We start from the raw sequence: 19,489 nt of genomic DNA on the forward strand, positions 1-19,489 counted from the left end.
ATTAGTAAACTGAATAATTAGTAAACTGAAATAAATATTCGGAAGCTCATATAAGCATTAATTTTACGAAAGGAAATGCAATAAATATATATAACATATGTAGTATGTTTCGACATATGTTTTTATAAAAGATATGTAAACATATGCCATATACATATATAATATGCAAAATAAAAAATATATTTTTAAGTACCTCTAGTGATTAAACAGACTTTTATTTAGGTTTCACTCTTTTATCTATTTCCTAGGAATATATGCATTTGCATAAACGTCCGCAGTCTATTAATGACTCTGAATTCATATAGATAATTATCTACTTACACTCCAGGACAAAAAGATAGCACATCTTATAATTTCTACCGTTTGGTATTATAAACGGAAAAAAATGAATATTTTAGTATGTTCACATCTATGGGCATTCTTATATGTATAATGCATTGAATATTATCCGCAGTATTTGCTTCAACAGAATTCCAGGAATGAAAACGTAAATATTTTGGTCCGCAAGCGGGACAAAATGATAGCACAAGTAGCAGATTTGCGCTTCTCAGTTGTGTATAAGTTACTGAATTTTGGACGAGTGGGAGAATATTACTCAAAAAAGTATTAAACAATTGTATAAATCTTTACCAAACAGATTGATTGAATTTATTAGATGTAAAGGAGATTCTACAAAATATTAAGCATTAATTTTTATTCATTAATTGTTTTATGTTTAAAGTTTTTCGTTAAGTGTTCCATCATTTTGTCCCTCTATATCTTGTCGATAATTGTATTTTTTTAAATAAAAATAGATAGATTAAGGAAGGTTCATTTCATTTCATTCATATGTATCAACAAGGGCAGTCTGAAAAAATATGCATACAAAAAGCTGAATTTGTAATGTTTAATAAACAGAAATTATAATAATTTGTAAGTGTGCTATCTTTTTGTCCCGGAGTGTAGGTGCTGAAAACTCTCGACTTGTCATACGCGATACTAATTTGCGTAGGTCCATGGAACCTAACAGAGCTTACAATTAGCGGAAGACTCTGGAAAAGTAAAGTTGGTCTCAAATATATTTTTTTAACAACGGTAATCACAACGTGTCGCGACAGGTAGTCAAACAACAAATTAAAATCTCGACGTAGGAAAAGTGTCTGCTCATCCTGAGGTTTAAAGCGATTTTATCTGCCTCGTTGAGAATTTCCCCGTAACGCGGTTACCGCCAAAAATTAAGCCGGTCGATGAACCGAAATTCACAGCAAAGTCTTCGTCAACAATTTTTCGATCGATCGGTGGAAGAGGCGATTTCGCGAACGGTTGGCTCCGCGTTCGTCGAGCTGGCATCGTCGATGAAAAACGACATCTCCTCGAGCGTGGAAGAAAAATACGCGTTGCTCGGCGACGCTCGTCGCGCGGATGCCGCTGAGAAATGTTCCCGTCGCTGCAAAGGAGCTTTTGCCGGGTAGTTAAACCGGCCACAGACGCTTCGAACTCCGATTGGGCAGCAAAACAACCGCGTCGACAACGGACGACTAAACTTGGAAGAGAACACTACGTGCGCCGCATTGCTCGCATCACGAACGCTTGGCCAACTGGGGTTCGCTTCATTACGATTCTATCGATGCGATTGTCTTCGGTTTTGTCTTTTTCTAGGTGATGAGCAACGCGCCTTTCCCTGCAAAACCGTTTTCCGAGCTTTTTTAGTTACGGTGCACTTTTCGTCTGGCGATACAAACGAGGGAGTTTCAAAAATATATGTAAACACTCAACCTTTTGCACTCAGAGACTCTTTTTCGGTCACCTACCAGCAACTCGAACGCACTTTCATACGAAATAGGTAGCGAATACTCTAACAAAACATATACGTACAGTGTGTCTCACAGACTGTTGTGTACGTCGCGACAACGCTGAAATGGTTGCCTCACGACGAAGTATAAAATGATGGTCGTTAATAAAATAATTTATTAGTGAAACGCGATTGATTTAGTCCACGGTGAGGACCTTTACAATATTCTGTGGTTGGATTTTTACAATGTTATATCTCGGATTTTTTGAATAATCTGGTTCGTTGCTCGCAGTCTGCGTTATACAGGGCGTTCGGCCACCTTTGGGAAAAATTTTAATGGGGGATTCTAGAGGCCAAAATAAGATGAAAATCAAGAATACCAATTTGTTGATGGTGGCTTCGTTAAGAAGTTATCAACGTTTAAAGTTCCGACCGTATTGAATTTTTTTTTCGAAAATGCGCAAGATTTCGGGGGTACGTCTATTCACCGAAAATTATTGTAATTGACCCCCGCAATTGAAAATAATTTTTTCAGAATTAATTAAAGATTTTTTTTTTCGTTGAAAAATTTAGGCACCTACCCCCTTGGTCGATTTTTCTTAAAAATTCCTTTTTCATTTTTAGTAATTTTGTTTGGCGTCCTACAGAAAAGTTGTCTAATACTTTTTTGTAGGTACCCATGAGCTCTACTTCAGAAAAAAGTTTCATTGAAATATATTCACAATTGTAGGAGTTATGGCTGTTTGAAAATTGGACCATTTTTATGGGGTTTTTCTCATTTTGCGGGGTCAAGGACCAACTTTTCGAATATTTTTGCGATTTGTACATATTCTCCACCAAAATATACGTAGTTTGCTTTTTTAAACATCAAAATCGTCCAATCCGTTCAGAAGTTATGACGTTTTATAGATTTGCATGAAAATACGGGCAGACATTGCTGGCCAGAAATTATATTTTCGGTAAGGAATTTTTTTCTCGAAACTAAGTAAGATTTCGGGGATATGTCTGTTGACTAAAAATGCTTGCAATTGACCCTTGCAACTAAAAATAATTTTTTTAAAACGATTTGAAATTTTTCAATTATTCGAACTATTTCACACCTACTCGAATTTTTTTCTAGAAAGTGGGTAGGATTTCTGGGGTATGTCTGTTGACTAAAAATGCTTGCAATTGACCCTTGCAACTAAAAATAATTTTTCCAGAACGATTTGAAATTTTTGAATTCAATTGTTAATAACTTTTTAACGAAGCCTCCATCAACAAATTGATATTCTTGATTTTCGTCTTATTTTGGCCTCTAGAATCCTCTATTAAAATTTTTCCCAGGGGTGGCCGAACACCCTGTATATGTAATTTTAGTGGTTGAAGACGCCGGAATCGGAATGGAAAATTAGGAGTGGTTTTATCAGGCATTGATTAGTCGGGAAAAATGTAGGCTGGGGCCTAGGAAAAGGAGTGGAGGAATGCATAAGGCTGTTTTCGAAAAGGAAAGTCGGTTAAGAGGACACCAGGGTGAATGTAAACATATTAGAAATATGGGTGGTCGAGCGGCGCCTCCAACCACCTAGCCGACGTCTGGCCTTAAGAATACCACTTGCCCAGGTGACAAAAAATGCCTAATAAAGAGGCGAGCAAGTGGTTGGGCCTACCCTAAGTGTTATATTGCGTTGCGACAGGACGCTCGAGGATCTGCGACGCAACACAGACTCTGTTAGCTTCAATATCTTAATGATTTCAAACAATGCGAAGAAATGTTACTTAAGAGAGTACGTAATATGGTATAAATTGTATTCTCGCAAGTGCAGGTATAGAGGAGATGTAGAGGTCAACTTTATTCTTTAACCCCTTGCCATACAATGACGAGTCTGACACGTCACAAGTTCTTGATGTCAAGTTTCACAATTGTGAGTTTTATAAATTAAAATTAACACATTGTTACGTTCGCAAGGTATTCGTAAAACAAATCTATTCTTTTTCGCGACCGTTCCTTGTACGAACAAATTTAAACCAAATAAAATAGTATGCGTTTGGAAAATTATTTGGAATTAAATCGTACGTCAAGGGGTTAAATGTCTAATTTTTTTACATGCAATTTCGATAGATTGGCATATTCTGATAAAAGTACTGAAACATGTTTGAAATGTCGGCCATCTGCAATGACACAACGTGTACTCTTTGAACTGTTACATCCCTTACGCGTCTTATTGTAGCACACGTTGCAATAATTCGTTGCTCCGTATATTCCGGTGTTGTTGGTGTATCTCCATACACGATATTTTTCAATGCTCAAATAATCAAGATATTTAAGTGGATAGAGTTTGTAACAGGGTTGTGTATATAATTTATTTAAAATATTCAAAACGTGTTAATTCCATTATTGTTTTCTAAATCTCTAAAAATCGAAGGAGTATCCTGGTAAGGGATTAAATAATGTCAAATGTTCAGAACAAATTAACAATTTAATATAAACTCAACACATACAAGTAAAATATTTATAAATACGTTATTCTATTTGAATCGCGAAGTTGTTCAACATCCTCAAGCATCCTCATACCATCCGCCTTGTCACCTTTAATCAATGCTCCCTCCACCGGATATCGTCGTGGTGGGGGTATTGTGGTGCAAACATTCCTCCAACTAAGAGCCGTTAGCTTCGTCGAACAGATTTATAACACTTGATAATGTATAATCGAGACGTGACTAAGTAACTATTTCTAAGCTCAACTTTGAGATTTTCACGTCTCTAAGTCGAATGTGTTATAAATCTGGTCGATACATGAAAGACGTAATAATACCACCACGTGCCTTAACACACGTTTCTGTATGCTTCAATACTAAAACCTATCGACACTTCATGTATAACCATTACTATCGTAACCGGTCAAATGGCCAGTTTTCTTTTTCTTTCTTACGAGGCAAGGGACTTCTAACTTTTAGAAAATTGCGTTGTAAAATTTATTTGTAAGATATCTTTCTCTTTTATGTCACATATTTTTCCATGCATTTTAAAAATCTGAACGAAAATATTCAATACTTTTCAACCAAAGGGGCATACTTAGTACTTTATCTTCATACAGAAAATTAACAAAATAAATTTTTTAATTTTCACAGGATAGGGGATAAAACGCCCTTGAGAAAATAATTATTTATGAAAAAATGCTGACTAGTAATTACGCAAACATCCTGTATAGAAATTTAAATTAATTTTCAATTAAATACACAATTTGTGATCCAGTTTTATCATACACTAGTCGTACGATCAGTAGGAATTGCTGAAACTTTTTTGGGTATGTAGCGTCAAAGTAAATATCAAAATAAACATAGAAGATAGCAAAAATTATAGTAGGTGATATGATCATTAGATAGAGGATGAAATGCCCTTTAAAATGAGCGTTCGAACAAGTCGATAGCTTTATTAGTTCCGGAGATATAACGATTTTAATTTCAAGTCGATGCGGTGGCTAGTTTCGGAGATACGAGGGTCCGAAGCGTCTGTTTACTTTCTTACTACGGTCTTGTCAAGGTCATTGACCGGCACGTGACTCGTAGTAACTAGGTCACTCGGTCACGAGTCACGTTCGAGAAAAAGAGGTCCGGCGCGACGCGTCAGACGGAGACAGAGACAGTCGAATTAGAAAAATTACCTTTTACATAAATTACGATATTTCGAAAACGAAAAGTCCGATCGACAAAAACCAAAAACCATTTTAAAGAGGAGGCTTTGCCGCTTCCAACAGTGGTCCAATTCTGGAGGAAGCACTAGTAATTTCGGAACTGTACTTGTGTAAAGTTTAACTATTTTTAATACACGTTGTTAGACTGTTCTAATACAGTGGAAACTGAAGATTCTTTTCTTTCATCTTTGCTGCATATTTCCTGTTTACACCGGAACTAACGAAAATTTGGTATCAAAGTTTGGTATTAACTTAAATTTAAGTTGGAAGTTTAAATCGTGTTATCTAACAACTACTGTAAGTTACGTAAATAAAACTTATGCTATCGTTTACTAGACATACAAATATAATGTATACGTTAATATAATACTTGATTATGTTTCTTGTTTGTTTTGTTAGAAACGAATTTATGATGTAACAAAGTAAAAATCTCATAGTGTCCGAATATTAAAATTACTCACTGTAGGCAGCATAGATACAACCTAATATCAGTTACAATGGAATTACCAGAGGTCATAAGTGTGACACCAAACTCCAGAGACGCGACGAAGAAAATATGTATCTTTGGGATACGATACAGTTATCCGTTGGACGAAACACAGCTTGTGCGATTTGATATTGTCAATAACAGACTTACTAGTCGTGATTCGAGTGACACCTGATTCGTGAAATTTGACACAGACAAAACAGGACGCGTTCGACCCGATACAGATAATCTCAGAATTGCGGCATCTGATACCGATGCCGTCAGACACGCGGCACATGATGGAAGAAACATAGGGCACGTAGGAGACGACGCAAGACCTGCAAGTGTCAATAAAGACAGGTTTGAAACTGTCGAAATACACAAAAACATCTACCGTAGATTTATGTCACACAATAAAGAAAAACTCAGACTGATAGGATATGTTAAAGAATACTCTAAAATTGTGAATTAAACTCCGGGATTCATGAAACTCATTATTTGGTTCGTACTAGAATTATAGAGTATGTATGTTACTTTCGGATCCTTGGAATTCGGTACTAATGATTTCATGTCTGTGTAATACGATAGGGAACAACGTCAGACTCACAATCAGTGATGTTAAACGCACGTTACATGTACCATATTTGGATAAAACACCTTTACATGTTTTCAAGCTTTTGTCATATACGCAGCTGCATTTGTCGCCAACAACGATACTCTATCGTACACAAATTTCGAAATAGTAAACTGAAATAAATATTCGGAAGCACATATAAGCATTAATTTCACGAAAAGAAATGCAATAAATATATATGACGTATGCAGTATGTTTCGACATATGTTTTTATAAAAGATATGTAAAACATATGCATAATATGCAAAATAAAAAATATATTTTTAAGTACCTCTAGTGTTGAAAGAAAACTTCTATTTAGCTTTCACTCTGTTGGCTCCCACAAGGCTCGTGGAGCCGAGTTATTTAGTAAATAGATAAGTCCAATAACTATTTACAAACACTTTAAATTTATTAACAAATATATATACACGTGTTAACAATTATACATATATGAATGGTTCGTAGATTTCTGACATCTAATACGTACTAATTATGTTCTATTACACTCTCGTATACTATGTATCTCAGTTCTGTTCGTAACTTGTAAATGTTCTCGTGTAACTGTTAAGTGTTCTGATTGTGACTTAGTTCTGTTCTGGGTCTCACTTGTAAAGGTTCTGTGATTATATACTTATTTCAAAAATAGGAGGAGATTCTAGTAACAAATCCGAAGTTTGTCCATCCCTTGTGGGCCAGTATATTTTATTATTTGATAATTTTTTTTGTAAAACAAAGCATTTCATAACAATTTTATTGTATTTTATAATAAACTAATATACATTCAATTTTCATTGATCAATTGAAAATCAAATAATTTTTATCTTATTATTTGATAATTTTTTTTGTTCAACAAAATATTTCATAACAATTTTATTGTATTTTATAATAAACTAATATACATTCAATTTTCATTGATCAATTGAAAATCAAATAATTTTTATTTTATTATTTAATAATTTTTTTTTATACAACAAAATATTTCTTAACAATTTTAATTTTTCAAATAATTTTTTAAATAAATAATAAATTAATATACATTCAATTTTCTCGACACTCGAAATCCCACCCACTGAGGGTTGTACGGGGATGGGCGTCCGCGTTCCCAAGGGGCAGGTAAATGGGCCCAAAGTACGGTGAAACTAATTAGGTATGGCTAATGGCTTTAGGGTATGTCAATTCCTTTTGTAAATAAGGTACATTGCCAGATGACCAAATCAAATAGTAATCAAATAATATTGAACTAAATGATGTGTCCTAGAATATTAATTGTTGAAATTCCCAACACATTCTTTTATCTATTTCCTAGGAACATATGCATTTGCATAAACATCCGCAGTTTATTAATGACTCTGAATCCATATAGATACTTATCTACTTAAATACTAAAAGCTCTTGACTTATTATACACGATACTACCGTGAGTGGGACCATGAAGCCCAACAGAGCTTAGTGAAAGATCCTGGAAAAATAAAATTGGTCTCCAATATATTTTTAATTGGTGTAAAATAGTCTATATTTGTCGTCCACGACATTAGTGGTAAAGTGGCCTTTGAACCAAAGTAAATGGCCTTGAACAACGTTTGTATCCTCTAATTTCGATTGAGCGTGCGTTAGAATGAACCAATCGTAAAAACACGATTCCTTTTTTTCGTCAATTAATCACGAATCAATTCCCCGTTTGTCACATTCCGATTTGGCTGAGAGTTTTCTTCGCAATCGAGTGGTTTCGCGCGAGCACCTAATCGGCCTAGTTCCGCGTCATCTAATCCAAAAGAGGACCGGTTCCACCGGTAATTCGTGGGATCTCTATTTCCGCGGGACGACGAGCAAAAGCTATTGAACGAGTTCGAGTGATCATGCACAAATTTGTCGACGTTCTGTTTTGCCACGAACGAGCATTTCTCGTGCATTTAGCTTGAAATGAGAATCATTGTCGTTATCGAATCCATAATGGAGTTTTATTAAAATTAATGAAATTTCATGTTTTCATTTTATTAGTCTTTTCTGTACTCCTTAAAAGAGAAAATGATTCTGATGAGAGCAGAAGTTGTTGATAAATATTTCGCTCGACTAACAAGACTGTTTATTCTAATCGAAGAGTTGCAACACTTCGTAGTCAGGACACAAACATTGTTTCCACGTGCAAGAACTTATAATATGTTCCTCAAGAGAGGGTTGCTATTAGAAACGTTAGAAGAAGAAGTTTGTTTTGTTTACGTAATTAATTTTTTACTCCTCAAACTTTACTTGATTTTCGATGTAAACAAGAAAAATCAAGTAAAGTAAAGTCGAGTGAGTTAATTGGACCAAATTCTCCGTTTACAAGTAATTTATAACGTTTCCGTTAGGAGCAGAAATTAAAATGTGAAGTATACGGAAATGGAGTGATGTGCACGGCATGAATGTTGCCAGTCGGAAATGAAGACACGCAGAAAAGTAATCACAACTCTTAAAGTAGAACTGGAATGAATTTCCAGCTTGATTTGACGTAAGAAAGTTTCCGTGAACACAGGGGTCGCGAAGGAGGTTAAATTTTATTGCGCTTACCGGTGAAACTTATTCTTTCGAACTGTTCGCGGGATCATAGTGTTGCATACGAAGAAACGGTATTAATGACGTTTGAGAAATTCTCCTGGGATGGTTATGCGAATAGTCACAAACGACAGGTATAAATTATCCGTAGACCAATTTCGTAGTTGCACGAAATTCGCAACCCCGTTTCGATTACACGGAACTTTCAACGATAGATCGTGGCCCAAAACAACAATTACATCGCGGCTGCGACGATGACACCGCGAGGCTCTCATAATCGTTGATTTATTAATCGAGAGATACGATTACTCAGATACAAAGTGGAGCAGGCCATTTTGACACAATTAAATGTATTATCTGTGTATCGAAGAATTTGTTTTAAGTGTAAAAATGGAGAAAAAAGAAGAGCACGCTTAATTAAAAACTTCAAATATTAAACAATTAATAATGATATTCAGTGCTTAATATTTTGTAGTACCTCCTAAGTTGCGTTTAATAACTGCAATTGTTGGGAGTTCTCAACATTTTAGACATCAAATTTTTCGACGAAAAAAAAAAATTTCAAATCGTTCTGAAAAAAATATTGTTAGCTGTAGGAGTCAATTAGAATCATTTTTGGTGAATAGACATACCCCCGAAATCTTGCGCATTTTCGAGAAAAAAATTCAGTACGGGCGGAACTTTAAACGTTAATAACTTTTTAACGAAGCCCATCAACAAATTGGTATTCTTGATTTTCGTCTTATTTTGGCCTCTAGAATCTCCCATTAAAATTTTTCCCAGGGGTTGCCGAACACCTTGTATAATCACGAACAGAACTCAGTTATGATCAGAATTTAATGACAAGTTGCACAAGAACAGTTACAAGTTACAGAACAGAATCAAGTTACGCAAAAGCAAATTACAGGTTACAGTCAGAACACTTGACCAGTTATAATAGAACAGAGAAGAGTTACAGAGACATAATATACAAGAGTGTAATAGATTATACATTAGTTTTAAAAAAGTTTTATGCAGTTTTTAAATACTTGTTTACTGTAGATTCTCCCATTCGTCCTGTATTAGCTGTTTTAAATTACTAATGCATACAAACTTCTTGTTGCTTTGATATTCTTAATAATTTTCGATAATGTTGAGGTTGGTTAATTTTGCTAGCCAATAGAACATGAATATTTTTCGAAGAAAAGTACTCTGTTATAGCTTCTGCAATGTGCACTACAATTCTTTATCTGTTCATCTATCATTTCAAGGTACTGTTTTCTATTCATCCATCGTGTTATAAATTTCTTTTCCATTTTACTCTGATATTCGATACCAACCCAAATGATTACGCTGTTATTTTGTATATATTTGGGAAAGGCTTAAAAAATGTTATTCTTTATATTGTGATAATATGTAATAACTAAGACCTTCAGGCCAATATCTAAATTAAATACTAAAATAATAAATTTTTGTCTGGAAATATGTCTTTTTACCGTTTTGTTCTCAGTATACTTTCCTGAAAATTATAAGTGGTATGCTTTATACTGCTTATTAAGCTAAGGTTTCTTTTTCAGTTCTCTTCATATTACGCGTCTGCAGTTTTGTGAAACACGATATACGTTCCTGACATTAGTGTCTGCACCAAGTTTCCTCGCAGTTATCCCAAAATTTGATGCTGCTCTCATTATTGCACGCTTATCGCAAGCAGTTAAACTTTGTGGAAACTCAGAATCTTTTTTCCAGCAATTTTCAGGATTTTTTAGTAAATTCATAATAACGTTTTAAGACAATTTCTTTTAAACGTCTATGCTTATTTCTTTTTCATCGTTTGCATGTTAATAAACATCGTGAGTAAAATATGAAGTGTTTATAATGTCAAATGAAGCTTTTGTTGTGTTCAGAGAAATTAAAGATGTGGATGTCGGAGAAACCATAAGTATTTGGCTTTCGACCGAAGACCTTTTGTTACTCGGAAATGAAAAAAATCGTGTCGCGGTCGATGAAATTGGTTCCCGATAAAATGCTCCTATTTCTTCAAATATGAAGGCGAGGTAATACGAAGGTTTGCAAAAATACAGACAGTTAACTCGCAGAAATTGAGTAGAATCGAGGAAAGGCAGACGTAACAAACTCGCTATTATTGGTTCTTCTTCTTAGAAAAATCGTCTCTTATTGTCTTATTCTTGTACTCGTTTTACGTAAATGCTTCGGGTTAAAAGTGCATCTCGAGGCACGGATTCGGACGTAAAACAGTTGGTTAAACGGCTACATTATATTTTTGCTTACTTTTCGCGGTAACTTTACCCAGAGGAAAAGCTTCGTTATTATTTCAATTTCTATGAAATATGTATGAACAGCCTTTAGTTACCCGAGTAATTTTAATTCACGTTGAGAATATTCATCGATCTTACGAAGAAAAGCGAAACTACGTAGTCGCTTCCAAGTGCATCGACTTTTATCGAGAAAAACTCTTTTAAAGTCAACGCATTTTGTGAGCGGTGCTTTGAACTTCATTATCGATGTATGACAATGACTCTGTTAGAATTTTCAAACCACGCAAAAAATAACTTTATATTCTTCTGTACTGTTCAATTGTTTGCCCTCTTTAAATTAGATTCAACTAATAGATATATTGACAAAAATAACATACATATTTAATGATCACGATCGTTTATTTCTGACAGTCTTCACTTTTTTTTGTATGTTGTTTTCTCTCGATTACAGAAAAAATTTTATAAAAAAAACCATCCTCTTCCAGATTGTCCTACGATTACTGAGGCATCATGTATAAACATATACTAGTTACGTAAATATAATTGAGACTATACAGGGTATTCGGCCACCCCTACGAAAAATTTTAATGGTAGATTCTAGAGGACAAAATAAGACGAAAGTCAAGAATATCAATTTCGTGAGGCTTCGTTAAAAAGTTATTAAAAAATTAAATTAAAAAATTTCATATCATTCACGGAAAAATTATTTTCGGTTGCGGGGGCCAATTACAATCATTTTTGGTGAATAGACATACCCCCAAAATCCTACGCATTTTTGAGAAAAAAATTCCTTACCGAAAATATAATGTCTGATCATGAATGAATGATTCCCCTGAAATTTCATGTGTTTCAAATCGTTCTGAAAAAATTATTTTTGGTTGCAGGGATCGATTACAATCATTTTTGGTGAATAGACATACCCCCGAAATCTTACGCACTTTCGAGAAAAAAATTCAGGAAGGTGGGCTTTTTCGGCGAAAAAAAATATTTCAAATCGTTCTGGAAAAATTATTTTTGGTTGTGGGGGTTAATTACAATCATTCTTGGTGAATAGACATACCCCCGAAATCCTAGGCACTTTCGAGAAAAAAATTCAGGAAGTTGGACAACTTTGTCGACAAAATTAAAAAATTTCAAATCTTTGTGGAAAAATTATTTTTGCTTGCAGGGCTCAATTACAATAATTTTTGGTGAATACATATATCCCCGAAATCCTACGTACTTTCAAGAAAAAAAATTCTTTACCGTAAAGATACTCTGTGGCCGGAAATGTTTCTATAACTTCTTAACAAAGCCTCCATCAACAAATTATTATCCTTAATTTTCGTCTTATTTTGACCTCTAAAATCTCGCATTAAAATTTGGCCGAACACCCTGTTTAAGCATTACTATCTTACGTAATACACGTAACAACATGTATTTCAAATTAAAAAAAAAGAACCTTCCGTCGAGAAATTGGTTCTAGTCTTCCTAAAAATATTCGTACCTCATAATACATCTTCATAGTTCAATCTGAACAAAAGTCGGTGCTCGAAATTATGCTGGTAGGATCGTTGGTAATAAATCATTGATTTACCGCAATAATGCGTTCCAAACGCCCTCTATTCAGGCGGCGTCGATACTTCAAAGCGAATGCATAATTCATACTTCGAAAGCAGCACAGAGAATGCACGGGCCAGCAAAAATCGGAATGCATCCTATCGCCTCTTTTTGCTCTTCCTTCCTTATCTTATTTATAACAGTCCCACTTTCAAACACTATTGAATCACTGCGAACATTAGTTTGATATAAAAATCTTTCTGACAGGAAATTTTTATTAAATTTTATCTCTCGTAGTGAGATGAATATCGGAGAAGTACGTGTAAGTAACTATTTCAAGAACTTTGTCTTTTCGTATTAAAGATACTTGAAATAATTATCTTCAATTATTATTGCCAGTTATCACTGGTTTTCAAGAGTTTTATTTTTATTTGCTACTCAAAGAATATTATTCTTATTGTTCTACAATGTAGATTTACTTCTTATTTAAGACATACCGTATATTTTCAAATGTTTATCATCTGCAGTGTTGATTTATTTCTTGTTTAACGATTGTGCAGAAGAGAATATCGAACACTCTGCCTGAAATCGTTTGAGCCTTACTCTCTACCTCCCACTCCTGTCACGTGCTTTCCTCTTCATTGAACAGTAGCCAATCACGTTAAAACTCTAGCTTCTCGAAGAGTATAAAGTATCAGGCCACTAACACCTTTGCGTTATTATTGTCATATAGAGAGCAGCAAAAGCAAGTATTCCGACCGTTTATCTCAAAACTCGACCAGTTAATTGAACATTTCAATTTAACCAGCTATAGTTTATTAATTTAAATTATCTTTTAAAGAAAACATTCTATCATATTCTAGTGGAGAAAACACCCTTCTTCTTTTGCGAAAAATTCCACAAGAAAAACTTCAAAATGTCGAAAGACTCTCAACAATCCAATAATTCATTTGACTTGAACAATTTTCAGTCGTGTAGCGAATTTATATTTACAAGATGAAATAAAATATTACAATTCGTCAGATTCGTCATCTAATTAATCGCACCTCTAAACGTTTTCTATTATACTAAAACTTTATAGCTGGTTTTATAGCTGCCTTTAAGTTAATAAAAATTTAAACACACTAGCACTGTGTACGTAACACTTTGGTCAGAAGTAAGCGTAAGTATCGGTTAACGTTGCCTGTGGACCCACTTGAGGCTGCTATTAGCATATAATCGAAGCTGTCCAACAATGTATTATTACCGTGGCAAAAAATGCAATTCTGCGGGGTGTCTTTAGTTTAGGATTGCGTGATATAATTATTAAATAGTGGGAGTTACGGGAAATCATAATAAAACTTTGCTTCATCATTTTCACTTTTCTTCGTAACTCTTTGTTGCATAGTATCATATGTGTACCACGGAATGTTGAAATGGAATTAAACAGAAAATTAGAGTAAAATTACTGAAATTTTCAAACTTCAAGTCAGCTATGACACCCTATTTCGTTGTCTAATTTGTACCACGGAATGTTGGAATGCAATTAAATAGAAAATTAGGGTAATATTACTAAAAGTTTCAAAATTTGAGACAGCTATGACACCCTATCTCGTTGTTTAATTTGTACCACGGAATGTTGGAGTGGAATTAAACAGAAAATTAGAGTAATATTACTGAAAACTTCAAACTTCAAGTCAGCTATTTGACCCTATTCCGTTGTCTAATTTGTACCACGGAATGTTGGAGTGGAATTAAACAGAAGATTAGGGTAATATTACTGAAAGTTTCAAAATTTGAGTCAGCTATGACACCCTATCTCATTGTCTAATTTGCATCACGGAATGTTGGAATGGCAATAAACAGTAAATTAGAGTAAAATTACTGAAATTTTCAAACTTCAAGTCAGCTATGTCACCCTATTCCGTTGTCTAATTTGTACCACGGAATGTTGGAAAGGGATTAAACAGAAAATTAGAGTAGTATTACTGAAATTTTCAAACTTCAAGTCAGCTATTTGACCCTATTCCGTTGTCTAATTTGTACCACGGAATGTTGGAGTGGAATTAAACAGAAGATTAGGGTAATATTACTGAAAGTTTCAAAATTTGAGTCAGCTATTTGACCCTATTCCGTTGTCTAATTTGTACCACGGAATGTTGGAGTGGAATTAAACAGAAGATTAGGGTAATATTACTGAAATGTTCAAACTTCAAGTCAGCTATGACACCTCATCCTGTTGTCTAATTGCCTTTTCTTTTCACAAATATTATCTTTTTATCAAATGTAACCAACGGAAGGTGTCACAAGGAGAGGTTATCGAATTTCATATGTAACTTAAACGTTGCTCGAGCGTTAATCAGTGAACTATTAGTTACATTTCTGCCTCCAAATTTCTCGTCAGTTCATCGATGAAGCAAATCCGAAGTAGAAGCATTCCCAGTCCCGTATCTTATTAAGTCGGCTCCGTCGTTCGCGAATTATGAAGATGGCTACGTCTTAAATTATAGATTACTTGTTATGTTTTTATCTGTATTTGAATATGTAGAATAATTCTTTCCAAGATGACTGTGCGACGCCAGCTACTTTATTTGCAATCACGGACACGGGCGTGGAAGAATTTTACGAGATATTAATTACAGCACGATCAAGTTACTGATTAATTACACCGTGTGCTCTTACTCGGAGAGCAAATCACGTTGCGGGTGAATTCGCACAGCCGCTGGAAGTACGTAGAGTTCTTAATCGCATGTTCTCGGATCTACCTTGAAGTACCACTTGTTGTAATTGAATGCCTAGATTTTAAGATTCTTCTTTTTAAATTTGTACAACTGATTGCAGGCGTTTTTATTTCACTTCCGATAACTACGGTCGATTTAACACTAAACCTATCAGGATTGGTCAAATGACAGTTTTTTAAATTTCGTTTAGAATTTCTAATATGCAATGTTATTTTAGCACCATTGAACTTCACGACTTTTCTTACAGTATACGTACGGTATAATTGTTCAATATTCAGTTCTATTCTTATTGTTTCTTTCCTGAAAAAAGTATGTAGTCTGTCCTGTCTACCAGAGACGCAACGAAAGGATCTTCAGTTTCCGCTGTCTTAGAACAGTCAAACAACGCGTATTAAAAATAGTTAAACTCTACACACATGGAGTTCAGAAGCTACTAGTGTCTCTTTCATAACTGAATCACTGTTGGAAACTAAATTGTAATTTAAATGAAGAGGTAATTTTTTTCCACTTTCTGTCTTACAAAAGTCACGTATTAAATATAGTTAAAAATAGTTAAATAGTTAATAGTATTCGTCGCGACAGGAGGATTATATTTGAAACTTTGAAGAGTTCCTATACTGTCAACTTATCGCTATTTGCCAAAATGTTTAGTAACGATTGCTTCTTTTAACATGCAAAAAAGAATCGTAAGTAGTGTATCATGTGAATACTTCCACGCACGCACACAAAATATCGAAAAAGCAGCTAATTCGTGTGAAACGGAAAATTCAAAGCACCAATTAACTAACTCAGAAAAAGATTAATTCTATTTATGAATACTTAATACGAAGAATGGTTGGAATTAATATACTTTGTTGAGTTTTAAATAATGATACAAAGTTAAATCTAGTTGAAAAACATATAAATTGCACTATTCCGGATGAATCAACTCTAGAAAAGAGTTACAGTAGTGCTTCGATAAAACAGAATTTTTGAACTGCTCGTTATGTTTTAATACGTTTCGTATTCAAACGTTACAGTATTTTGATTATTAACACGAGTTAAAAAACAATTAGTTTTGGTAGCTAAATCAAAACATTAAATATTTTTACTTTTCATTTGAAATACTTATTTCGTTTGGCTCTGTTCGTTTCTTTGTCATTCCTCAACAATTATAACAATCGATTAATTTTATAAGTGTGCGTTGTTCGTAACCCTTCGGAAGAGATTAACGGTTAGCAAAGTCCTCAATGTTTGAATACATCAACTTGCCTCCTGCTTATCTTAAAGATTATTTAACGGATAAAGAATTTTTCCAAACAGATATACGAGTCTCATTTAAAATAGAAAAGCGAACGTAATTTATAGTCATGTATACTGTGAATTGAAGTAGCGATGCAACGTAAGGATTTGCGTTCGATGACAAGTACTCATCTTAAGGGACTCTGGATCAGAGTACAGAAAAGAATTGTAAACGATATCTCTAGTTCTGAACGATCTCTGGTCGCACATGTCCGAGATTATCGGTTTTTCCATCGTCTATTCAGGAAGGCCAGCGAGAGAATAGGGACTTACCGAAGCGTATCTTAAACCAGAAATTCATTAAAACGAAAATATATTGTGGCTTCACTGCGTAAACCAGATAACTACTTTTCACAATTTTATATAGTTACACTTCAAATTCACAAAACAATGAACTCGTAAATTCGTTTTTGTAGAAATGAACATTGCCAAGAACAATTTTGATATCTTTGTATTGAACAGGATAAATTTTTAACATATGAACGACAAATATTTGGGATATATCACCTAACTAGACAGCCTAAAATTATTCGTAAACTAGTAGTCTTATGAAACGATATTTCAAATAAAAGTTATAAGGTATAGAAGGTACGCGTAATATAATAATTCGTTAAGATTTTCAAGCAACAGTATAGAACTGATCAGAATATAAACGTGTTGCATCAACGTTCCAAATAGTTTTGTAAATTACAACGTTATTATAGTTACACAGAATAAATTTCGGTATTTTAATTGTTCAAAATTCTTCATGTATTTTCCATCAAAATTTCATCCAGAGAGGAATGTTTCGTAATAATATGGAGCGTTTTGATCATCTTCATCAATGAACGAGCCTGTGACTGACAGCCTGTTGCTATACAACGCGATCTGTTTTGCAAATGTTCGAAGGTTCTAAGGCACGAGAACTGATTTTGCTTCAATGTTACGTCACGTTTGCAAAATGAGCAGGATGCTCCATCATCTAACTACAGGATTTAATACGCGTTACGTTAACGATACAAAATTAATATTTTTTGTAGTTTAATAGAAACAACGAAAAGTCACTTAAAAATCCTTGAACGTTCAAACGGAATCCAAATTCGATAATTACGTTTCTGTAATATAATTTTGAACGATTTATCTTGAGAGACGACGGTTATCAACCCTTAGACACAGCGGAGGATTTAGAAGAGCTTGAATGGAAGGCTAGTAAAAAGTCGTGAAAAAATGTTTGAAATCTCAAGAATTTGAAAATCCCATCCGGAAAATTTTTAAATTGAAATTTGCTAGTGCTCGGATGAATTCAAGATTGAAGCACTTTACTTGGAGAATTCTTATAACATTAAAATGGACTGTATTTATAATTGAGTGTGGACTATAAAGGAATTTTTTATTAACAATTGGTACGTATATTTCAAGAATGCATTGACTATTTTTAAGAATCTCACGTGATCCTATTTGACATATTTTAAATCTTTGTTAAAATATATGCAAATAGTATCGACCACTTAATATATCCATTAATAAATACATTGAAACTTCTACATTCCAATATATATTTAATTTTATCGCTATATGTGTGGACATTACGTCAACTTTTATAGGTAGAAGGATGACGTATTTTGAAGAATACAAAATAATCGTGATAAGTATAAACAGATCCTAGAATATTAATTGCTAACATTTAATCATGGAAAATATTTTGAAACCTTTTCATAAAGGCATTTATCATAAAACAAAATCGATATGAGTCGATAGCATTTATTTAATTTGTTCATACCAAGTTAACCACTTGAGATCGTTGAAGATTAAGATCAATATAGCTTCGTTAACCAGTTAACTGTGTTTGACGAGTATACTCGACATGGAGAAGTGCCAGGATTTTTTGTCATGACGAGTTTTATAAAATAAACCTATCTTTTTGATGCAATATTTTAACAGCGACACTTACTCTGTGCTTGACGACTATACTCGTCATCGATCGATTTTCGTAACACACAGAAATTCGCACTTTCAACACAGAGCGACACAGTTAACTGGTTAATTAATGCTCCATTTTTAAATTTCGTCTCCTCTTGTCATTACAAGATACTTTTCATTATAGATTTACTGGTCTATACAGAGTGTTCGGCCACCTCTGGGAAAAATTTTAATGGGGGATTCTAGAGGCCAAAATAAGACGAAAATCAAGAATACCAATTTGTTGATGGAGGCTTCGTTAAAAAGTTATTAACAATTAAATTCAAAAATTTCAAATCGTTTTGGAAAAATTATTTTGGTGACGGGGGTCAATTGTAATCATTTTTGGTGAACAGACATACCCCCGAAATCCTGCGCATTTTCGAGAAAAAAATTCAGAACGAGCGAAACTTTAAACGTTAATAACTTTTTAACGAAGCCTCCATCAACAAATTGATATTCTTGACTTTCCTCTTATTTTTGCCTCTAGAATCCCCCATTAAAATTTTTCCCAGGGGTGGCCGAACACCCTGTATGTGCATAATATTTTTGTTCCTTTTCACTCGTAGAATATTCTGGTACGGTTTGATCGCAAAATCTTTGAACACTCTCTACAAAATCCAATTGTAATGAAACTCTTAAACATCGCTGTGTATGTTAAGAAATTTTCACGAAGTCCGTTACATTTGAGTGTTCC

General features: G+C 34.1%; 1 protein-coding gene across 8 annotated transcripts in view; it reads left to right on the plus strand.

Annotated features, from left to right (window-relative positions):
- LOC143345521 (dual specificity calcium/calmodulin-dependent 3',5'-cyclic nucleotide phosphodiesterase 1) overlaps positions 1-19,489 on the plus strand; it is a 441,802-nt gene that overhangs the window by 278,949 nt on the left and 143,364 nt on the right. The window lies entirely within an intron of this gene.

This window comes from Colletes latitarsis, chromosome 9 (genome assembly GCF_051014445.1).
Source record: "Colletes latitarsis isolate SP2378_abdomen chromosome 9, iyColLati1, whole genome shotgun sequence".
In the NCBI taxonomy this organism is placed as follows: Eukaryota; Metazoa; Arthropoda; class Insecta; order Hymenoptera; family Colletidae; genus Colletes; species Colletes latitarsis.